Consider the following 11,132-nt stretch of genomic DNA (forward strand, 5'->3'; position numbering starts at 1 on the left):
AAATAACTCCCAAGATTCCTTACAGGGTTACTGAATGCCAAGGTAATGCCATCTGGAGTAAGCACCTGGTTGGACATCATGTGTCTACGATGTTTTTAGGGCTGAGTACAATAACCTCAGCTTTATCTCAATTTAGATACAGGAAGTTAGAGTGCAAACTAGAACTCAGACATAGCTTATAAAATCAACAAGTGTTCAAAAAAACTGATTTTTTTAAAGAAAATACAAATCCTGTAAAGTACGGACCCGTGCTGCTCATCTGTTATCTGCATTGTGAAATTTCATAGTTAACTTTGTCAATCACCAACATTAAAGATCCTTTACCTAAACTGGTTGCTCAGTAAAGGGTGCCCAAGGTCTTTGAATCTCTTTTATAATCTACGATTCACTGCCACTGACACACTGCACCCCAGACCAGGCACAACACATCAGATGTATTGAACTGCCTGAGAGAATCTGATGCAACTGCATAGCAGAGCATACCGGTACATACCGGTTTTTTTTAATTGCTTCATTTTATCTACTCCCAGCATACGTCATTTTGTTCACCACAGTCCCCACCAGAAGAAGAATCTATGTGGATTTAATGCTACTGAACCTTTTCCTATAAATAACTGAAACACCTGGGAAATATTAGCAAATGGTTTATAAAATACTAATATAGAGCTGTAAGACCTGTGTTTTTATGTACAATTTTGTACATGTCTGTAATAGTACCCAGTTTTCATGAACACACCTGATGACACAGGCTGGTGTGTATTAGCAGAATACCTTGGCACACAAAGCTGAGTACCTACCCTGCTGTGACACAGACACACCCTAAGGTTTCCATCACATGTTTCTGGGAATTTTATAGTCTGATTCAGCGTTTGGTTTACTTACTAATCAAGGAGTACTATTTGACTTCTTGTTAGGTGAATTCCTGATGACGTGAGTGAGACCATAAAACTCCGCTTACGTTTCAATGAAAGACGGGCAAGATGTGGTTATCCACGTATAGGCTGAATACCAACATCCTGCCTATTTCACTTTTGTGCTGTGCTTTCCCTACTGTTTTTTTATCTAAAAGACACGTAACAAGAAACCCCTCTTTGGTTTCAGGACTTTCTGAGGTGGCACCTTTGGTTTTGTTACATCATACTCATGCATCGCTTTCTATCGTCATTAAGGAAGTCAAGATAATCATAGCTTCCTGTGTTGTATTGCTTCTTTTCTAAATTGGTGATTTCCAAATCTTTCTGTTTGCACCAGGGTGAAATTATTTCCAGATCATCAGAAACACTATTTATTGCTGGAATCTATGGTAAGCTACCTGGTAATAGCATTGTCATACTATACCTGATAAAATATTTGTCATTCATTGTTCCCAGATACACAATCCTGATGACAAGATACTTTGTCTTTTCCGCTAGCTAAGGGGAAGGGGTGTCGAAGGGTGTCCGATTTGACCCAGAGGATTTCTTTTCAAAAAATGTTTTTCACTATTTCTTTTGATTTCTTTTGATTTTTTGTTGTCAAGGGGAAAAAACGATTTGACAAAAATTTTCAGTTTTATAATTACAAGACAGTCTGTCTTGAAAAAGTTATTTCTTACAATTCGAGCCCAAAAAGTCATGCTCACAGCTTGTTTTTGTTTTGTTTTTTTGTTTAAATCACTACAACAGTATTTCTTTATCATGTAGAAAAACTGAGATGTACAGTTAAAATTGCACATGTTGGGTTTTCTGGTAAGCTATTTCACAGATTAAATATGTGGTCAAACTTCTTTACAATAAAAGAGAGGGGAACTTTGCTGGCCACACCTTGACGTCACAGTTGCGATTTGGTGCCAAATAAAAAAAGCCGGATTTCGTCTGATCCAGGTAATCTCAGAGTTAACACTGAGGTTTCTGTTGTAGAAACGTGGTTCACGTATAACGCCATGGTAACTTATGCTGGCTGACAACACAACAAATGCTGGTGACTTATGTAACTTACTTACTATTCCTGGGAAACATCTCAAACCTGTGTAACCAGATTATTCCAATAGGGTAAACGGGCGATTGATTGTCACACTTTTGCCTCTATGTTGTGCTGTGTGTTGTCTTCCTTTATTGCAATAATTGCATAATTGCAACAAAAAAGTAATTAACTATCAATAAGACTCTTAGACAACTAAAGGTAGTTATCAATGGGTTTAAAAAGTAGTAAACATCAGTAATGTTTGTAATAGACACCACCTAATGCCTAGTGTATTTAACACCAGCGATCATTTTTGTGAATGATTCTACATGTGAGCAGTGAAATTCAGGACTTTACATGGTAAATGGTAAATGGTCTGTATTTGTATAGCGCTTTTTTTCCAGTCCCTAAGGACCCCAAAGCGCTTTACACAACCTGTCATCCACCCATTCACACACACATTCACACACTGGTGATGGCAAGCTACATTGTAGCCACAGCCACCCTGGGGCAGACTGACAGAGGCGAGGCTGCCGGACGCTGGCACCACCAGTAGGCAACGGGTGAAGTGTCTTGCCCAAGGACATAACGACAGAGACTGTCCAAGCCGGGTTCGAACCCGCAACCTTCCGATTACAAGGCAAACTCCCAACTCTTGAGCCACGATCGTCCCATACTTTAATAATGTATCCTGTTTTAAAGCCATAAAAGAAGTGAGATTCCCATGACTGTATTTTGAACTGAGTTACTGATGTCATTAAAGGCCAGAATTTCACTGTATCTTTTACTATTTTCCAACAAGTAATTCGTGCAGTAGTGAGCAAGTCTATGTAAACACGTGAGAAGAAAAATGAACTACAGTCATATCAACCTGACTCTGAACTGTCAGTTTGAAAGTCTCTGGGATCTTCCTTTTTAAGGTTGCTAGCCTTGATTTAGCAGCCCTCTAACTTATTCACAGTAACACACATCACTTATGACAAATGTATAACCTTGGATTGCCAGCAGTAGGGTAGACTGGAGTTGGTCATCACAAAATGTCAGCGTGTCATTGATGGTTCATTACTTTTTGTTAAAAAAAGGAAACCAATCGTATGGCAGCACCTTAAACCTCGATTTAATGAAGCAGTTGTTGTTGAAAGACCCTTCACTGATCAGCAATTCATGCAAGAGTACAGTGTGAGAACCAAACTTGCTCTATCCTACTATTTCTGAGATCAGTTTTGGCAGATAACACATGAAGCCATATTTCCTTTGTCAGAAGAGCAATGCTTTTAGATTACCTAGATGCAAAAATATTTCTTATACTAGAGATTTGTGTAGTCCTTTTTACTTGAACTGCAATTACACAGAGCACACCAAAAATACAATGTTCAAATTAATTTCACTTGTATCTGCCGGCATACCAAAGCTATTTTCACATCTCCTTTATCAGGCTGTGGGACTGTAAGCTTTCATTTTTAAATGAAACCGGTTTACTGTCACCTAAGAAATAAAAAACAGCTCTGAGAGCGCACTCAGTGATTAAACTAATCTTGAATAAGGTTGTGACTACAGTTCTGTGTGCTAAATCACGATATAGATTGATTGATTTATTTTAATTGCAGGATTAATTGTGTGTCCTTTTTGCAAATGTTTTTTAATTTATTTTAGATTTTTAATCATCGTGTCTGATAAAGTCTCTGGAGTAGGGGGCAATGATAACAATAATTCTGTGAAAGAAGAGTCACGTGACATGTGAAACTTCCCTTTTAGATGAGTCAAATGCTGCTAACACGATGTCTTTCATGAAAAGGAAACACTGAGTTAACTTGGTTGATTTATGTAACTGCTTATCTCAGCTGTAAATGTTGGGATAAGTGAATCCAGATAGCAGAAAGGTATTCTGGTTGAACTTGCTTTGTGGTGTAGGGATCAGATCGGAGCTCTATTTTTAACATAAAATGGTTTGTCTTTAAATGGTTGACTTACTCTACATGGCGTAAGTATGATTGATTATGAGATAACGACACACTTTAGATTTAGTTCTCACGGGTTTCTGAAGGTTATTGACTGCTGTTCAATCATTTTAAGTCCAGTCCTTGTACCTGACACATTTTCGGGATTTTTTTTTAAATTATTTGTTTTTGCTTGAGCCACTTAATACTGACTTGAAGTATTCAAACATAAAAAGGCATCGAACTCAAGTTAAGCTGTTTATCATTTGTTCTCGTGTCTTTAGCTGAATCTACGAAAGGCCAAAGATAAAGTTTGAAAAGCATAAAATGCTGTATTTGCACTAACAAAGAGCTATTAGCTGAAAGTGTGGCATATCATAGCATGGTGTGTGGTGTCCTTAAAAAAATCTAAGGAAAGAGGACAGTGGAGAAAAGAAGCAATGTGAGGCCTAAATTATCCACAGCAGATGAACAGTATCTGAAAGTTAAGACGTTAACCTCGTAGGACCTGGCGTTCACATACTGTATGTGGGTTGTCTAGACCACAATACTAAATTTTACAAACATGTTCTCACTGGGGGGAAAAAGTTGAAGTAGCAGTTTTGGAGTGAAACGTTTTGTGTTTCATGCGATGTTCAGAAATCTTTTACTTTTTTTGTACTTTGTTGCAGACATACGTCTTCCTGCAACTCTTAGCAGCACTTCAAATGAGCCATATTGCTCAAAGGGGCACAATTGTTGTTTCCCATTTTGGTTTTGTACTTGGGAAAATGCTGCTGTGTTCAGACACCAGATAAAGATGAGTTGCACATCATTACTCAATTGTGACTTTATGGTGTTCTACTGAAATTTAAAAATGAATGTCCACATATGTGGATATCTTTTTTCTCAGAAACCAAAGAGCAAAGAGAAATAAAATAAAAAATGCTGGGTATGAAAGAGTTCGGGTCTTGTCAGAGACGAAATGGTTTTAATGGGAGGCTGACTGTAAAGAAACCATTCTTAAGGATGGGAAATGCAGAGAAAGGGGTGAGGTATGCTGAACTACACAAGAACTGGAATGAAAGATCAGAGAAAAACAAAGGTCTGGGAAGATTAATCTAAAAATTGGAATTTTTTGTTTCAAATCTTCAATATGTAAGTAGGACAGGAGAGGGGTATAGCAGTGAGACTGCACAGCCATCTGTAAAACACAGTGGAGGCCAACGTTCCCTCTAAGCTGCGCGCGTGCGCAATTGCGCACTGCTGGCACGGTCTCTGCGCACAAAAAATCTGTGTTGCGCACAAAAAAAATCCAACCTGAATTGAAATTAAAATCAATACTTTAACAATTCTGTTTTGCAGTGTTAGTCAGTAAGTGACTGGATGCTCCCGTATGGGATTAGAACGATGCCACCTTATCCCATAGTCCAGCCAATAATGCGATTCACATTTGTATATACGCAGCTAATCAACGTGGTTGACAGGCTATGACAGCGTCTTTATATGCCGACACCTGTGTTTTAGCTAGCAAAGCGGCGTGGCTGCGGAGTGAAGCCACGTTAATGACAACGTGTACAAACTCCAAAACACTTGCAAACTCCAAAACACATGCGAACTCCAAAACACTTGCAAACCCCAAAACACATGCAAATTCCAAAACACAATGGAAGTGCTCCAGGACGCTAGGGGCAGTGTTGAGCTTTTGTTACCTAGTAACTACACAAGCCAGGAAGTACCAAGGACCGGATTTGGGCTGCAGCCTTAAAGGCCGCATTTTAAGGCCGATTACGTCACAGCGACACGACGAAGGCTGTCCCAATTCAAAGGCTGCTCGAAATGCGGCCCTCAAATGCGTCCTTAATTTCCCTGAATTTTAAGGATGGGTCGGTGTAGCCTTCATGGCCCAACATATCCCAGATTTCATAGCGCGGCGGTGGTGTGGATAATTTTGCCGGAAAAAAAGGCAGAAGCGGAGCCGCCGAAGAGTAAACTTTCAGAAGTACTGAATATTATGTCACTTATTTATGCGCAAATGTTTTTATAATGAAGACCATTAAAACATTACTGTTGGCCACATGTCGGGAAAGTTATGTGACATTAGCGATGTTTGTACTAACTTGGTTTTAAAGCCTTTACTTCAAAATATACGCCGTTCAATAGTTGACTTTAATCTTACAGAGAATGTGATGATTTTATGGATAATTAAAGTCAGTCATATATCCACAAACACAACAAGCTGAAAGTTAGTGATGCTGCTCGGTTTGCAGTCCTGAATATCACAGCACAAGCAGGATTCACTGCACTGTTAATGTTAGCTATGTTATATTGCTGCCTCTGTTCGGTGGTGTCGAGCCAAACGGACTTTAACGTGTGTTTGAACGAGCTGACGGTTCACTCGTTAAGCTGAAAGAAAGATGCTTTAATCACAGGAGTCACACGTGTCCACTGTACCATCTGGGAACTCTTCTTGTTTCGTAATAACACAATCCTCCTTCTTTTGTGCTGTTTTGTAGCAGTGTATACGCCTGAGACTGTCACCTGTCTGTCTGTCCTGCACTCTCTCTCTTTTTCTTTCTCTCTGATTGTGTAATAAAAGTATGAACATTCATTTATAAGTCACACTTGTGTTTGAATCCTGCAGCTTATCACACATTTGATTTCCATGTGTGACAACTGCAAGTGTCCAGAGTGAGGACAGACTGAGGGACCCACTGCTGCACATCATCTGTGAGGCTTTGCACCCCTCACACAGAACATGACATCGTGGTTCGGGAACAGCTGTGTGAAGGACCAAAAAGCTTTCCAGAGAGTGATCCGTACAGCAGAACGCTGCTGCAGGATTGCTCTCCCCCCGCTTCAGGACACCTACACCAGGAGATGCCGGACTAGAGCAGCGCAGATACTGAAGGACCCGTCCCATCCTGGCAACAAACTGTTCCAACTTCTGCAATCTGGTAGAAGGTTCCGCATCTTCCGGGCAAGGACAGAGAGACTCAAGAGGAGCTTCTATCCCCAAGCCATCCGTGCCCTAAACACACACACCCGCCCTCTCACATCATCTATAATCTATAATTGACTGAGACAGGACTCTTCCAGACACTAAACCAAGGCACAATGTCCATTTCAATTCCTTTAATTTTAAATATGTTTATATTGACTATCCTGTAAAATAGTCAGATATCTATTCATATTAATGTACAGAATTCACCTGCTTGCTGCTACTACTGCACATTCACCCAGTGTATATACTATATGTGTGTGTGTGTGTATATATATATATATATATAATGTTCTTCCTCTACACCCCCCCCCCCCCCCCCCCCCCCAATTTTTACACATGTCGAGGTGCGTGTCAGGCTACATTTCACTGTGTGTTATACTTGTATAACTATGCATGTGACAAATAATAAAGAACCTTGAACCTTGAACCTGATGATCCACCAGGACAAACTCAGCAGTGTGTGAGGAAGAGGAGGAGGAAGAGCCAGCAGCAGCTGACAGATGGAGAGAATAGACAGACTGTTCCCTGTTTGTGAAGGACTGCTAGGAAAGTTTAACATAACTAATTGTCTGTCCTGAATCAGTCTTATTAGGTAAATAATTTGATCATCCCAGTGTTTTCAGTGTGGGAGAAAGTACTCAGGGCCTTCAAGTTACACACTATGAAAGGCAGCAACAAGTGTAATATTCAGAAACCTAAAGTACTGTATGTATCAGCAGCAGAATGGACCTAAAAATAAATGTTTGTTTCAGTTCTATGAAGCTTTGAGTATTTTGGATTAGTAGCACTGCTGTGTTTGTTGCATCATATTGCTGTAATTGTTTATATGCTTTATATATTCTGAGGTAAGTTGATCTATAGTGTTACATCATATTCTATAAGGATGTTATGTGTTTGTATACTTTCTGCCCAGTTTGACCCATTTAGCAGAAGTCAGCCTGTTTAAGGCTCTGATATCTATTCTGTATGACTTAAAGCAGTTATGACATGGTCTGATTTTCTCACCCAATAAAGGAATATTCAATATACCAGTCATTTTATCAGAAACAGTTATCACAGCTTGTACATTTTCTTTTTATAAATATATGTAAGCAATGAGCCAAATTTAGTAATGCCAACATACTGAAGGAACAACATTTGTCTCTTATATATGATACACCTATATATGCACTGTCAAAGATACTTGTCTTTGAGTGAAGATTTAAGGTGATAAGACATATAAATAACTGCAACTTGAATCTGTACTGAGGCTCAGTATTTGACACATAGTTCATGTTCACTGTTGTAATAGCTAATAATGATTAATATAATAACTATAATATTGGCCATATTATATTTACATTACCAAAGTGATATGACTTTAGTCTCAGAGGGAAGCGCGACGGAGACTAGACCGTCCCATACAGACAAACTTGCCATTTATTTTGCAAATCGAGCTCAACACTGCCCCTAGCGTCCTGGAGCACTTCCGTTGTGTTTTGGGGTTTGCATGTGCTTTGGAGTTTGCAAGTGTTTTGGAGTTTGCAAGTGCTTTGAAGTTTGCAAGTGTTTTGGAGTTTGCAAGTGTTTTGGAGTTTGCAAGTGCTTTGGAGTTTGCAAGTGTTTTGGAGTTTGCAAGTGTTTTGGAGTTTGCAAGTGTTTTGGAGTTTGCAAGTGTTTTGGAGTTTGCAAGTGCTTTGGAGTTTGCAAGTGTTTTGGAGTTTGCAAGTGTTTTGGATTTTGCAAGTGTTTTGGATTTTGCAAGTGTTTTGGAGTTTGCAAGTGCTTTGGAGTTTGCAAGTGTTTTGGAGTTTGCATGTGTTTTGGAGTTTGTACGTGCTTTGTCTCTAGGAGCCACCGTAGGTATCAGGCTGTTGTTCTCCTTTATCTCATAGTGGACAGAAATTATTTTTGGAGTGGCACAAATAATTTGTGTGGCATCAAATTTGATGCAGAACACCTGATTGTTCTGTAAATAGTTTGAAATTTTTTTATTTTAAAAAACGCCTTTGTCAGGATCCTGGGTCTCCTGACCCAGTGTTTTTAGTTCTTTTGTAATTTTTGTATTTTGTCGAGTACTTGAGTGATTTATTTTATGGTTTCTAGTTTTGATCCCTTGCCCCTCATGTTTCCCTGTGCCCCCTTTGTTCTGTGTAAAGTCCGCGTTTCTTGGTCTGTGTCTTCGCATGTTTTGAGCTTCTTGTGTTTCAGGATTTCCCTCTGTGTATTATTTATCATCTCTAGTCTTTTGGTTCTTTGCCTTATGGTTATGTCTCTGTGTTTCTTTGTTGCTGTCTCTACTGTGTCAAGTTCGCGTCTCTGTGTTATACTTCCTGTTTTACTTTGAAGGTCCGTGTCTTATGTGAATGTGTCCTGCTTTGCTTCCTTGTCTCGTCAGTTCTGATTTCTCCCAGCTGTGCCCTCCTTCTGTGTCTCATTCCCCTCGTTACTTCCCAGTGTATTTAAATCCTGTTTCTCTGAGTCATTTTCGTGTTGTCCCTCAGTTTATATTTTCCTAGTTTAGTTTAGTTTTGTATGCTTTTCCCCTGTCAGCAAATAAAGCTGAGTTTTTTGGGTTCATCCCTCGAGTCTGAGTGCCTCTTGGTTCCAACTCGTGCCTGCCACACAGCACTTCCTGACAGCCTTGGCTGCATTTTTAGGTAAACAGCTGCAAAAAACTTTGTTTGCATAACTCGGTTACTTTTTTGAAGAAGTAACGATATAATTAATTGCCCGACATTGGTCATTATATACTGTATTTTGCAGACAGCGAGTTACAGACTCATAATACAAGTCAGAGCTTTATATATATATATATATATATATATATATATATATATATATATATATATATATATACTATGCAAGTAACCCTGGCGGAAGGGGTTATAATATCTTATTCATATAACCGTTATATGAATAGGATGAGGGATCTATGGATTCTTCAATACCCAACATCCACAATGACAGCAAAACAACTAGTAGCTCAGTGCTCCAACATTCGAAAGAAGGGACTGCTCTCACAGCTAGAGATTGACGAGGTACAACATAAATGCTACGGCAAGGGGGAGCCAGAACGCCAGGTCAGGGGGGAGATATCATCCCCCCCACCCGAGATTGGGTACCAAGTGCGATAGGAAAAGGATCGTTGAGTGCGATAGGAACTGACCTGAAAGATAGGATCATGGCCAAGCTTGAAACCTGGACCCCCCTCCGTAGCCGGTTACCAAGATTACGTGAAGTACCTGAGGGTACTTCATGTAATCTTGGTCTGCTAGATGATGTTAATGCAGTACTACGGACGATACCTACAGCCACGATTACCGATTCTGCTGAAAAGGGGTGAAGAAGCTGATATTTGTGTTGAGAAAAGTTTAAAAAAAAAGTTTAAGTGTTAGCTGAAAAAATCTGATAAAAACTGCAGAAGTAGTTCCACGGCGAAGAAAAAAATGGAGCAACTAGAATAAAGTATAAAGTATAAAGAGATACAGGAACAGGAACTCAATAGTGTGAATGCCTTCACACAATAAATTTCCATATTTTGAAACGAGTTTAATCTTTAATGACTTCCTGTTCTGAGTATATTTACTTCATGTGGTTCATGATTTGTCACGTTATAGGGCTTTACCCACATCCATCAAGTTTTTCTATCTTAAATGAAGATTTACTTTTTTAAATGATTAAAAGTGGCTTTGTAGTTGATATGTATTTCATACTGACCTTATTTTTAAGTGTCCCTACTGCATTATTTGATTATGTACAACTTCTAACTTAATGTGTTTCACATAAAGGCAGCTAAACTTATCACCTGCTACACAAAAGAAATGCACGACCCACGAGTGAGCGGCCCTTTTTTGCCTTGACTTTTACATTTTTATACGGCATTAGTTTTCAAGTGTGACAACCATGTCAACCATCAACCCAAACTATCGTGAATGAAAAGACTCCACTTCTACACTACTTGCAGTACAATTTGTCTCCTTTCCTATAAAATACTTGCGATACCCAAAACTTATACTTACATACTTATTAAAATTACCTACAGTGTAATTCTTTCTTGGCTAAATTAAGTAGGTAAATTGTTTTGCGTTTTAATTTCAGGTAAAATACATGGAAACTCAATATTAAACTAGGCCAAGTACACCACTAGTTATCTTATAAAGTGTCATATTAGTGTTACCAATTTTTTAGATTTTAAAGGTATGGCCATCTTTTAAATAGCGTGTATGGCTGAGAAGTAACAAATGCACATAAATGAAGTAGATCATTTTCGTCTCTTATAGAGGGTGAAG

This window comes from Astatotilapia calliptera, chromosome 18, assembly GCF_900246225.1.
Source record: "Astatotilapia calliptera chromosome 18, fAstCal1.2, whole genome shotgun sequence".
NCBI lineage: Eukaryota > Metazoa > Chordata > Actinopteri > Cichliformes > Cichlidae > Astatotilapia > Astatotilapia calliptera.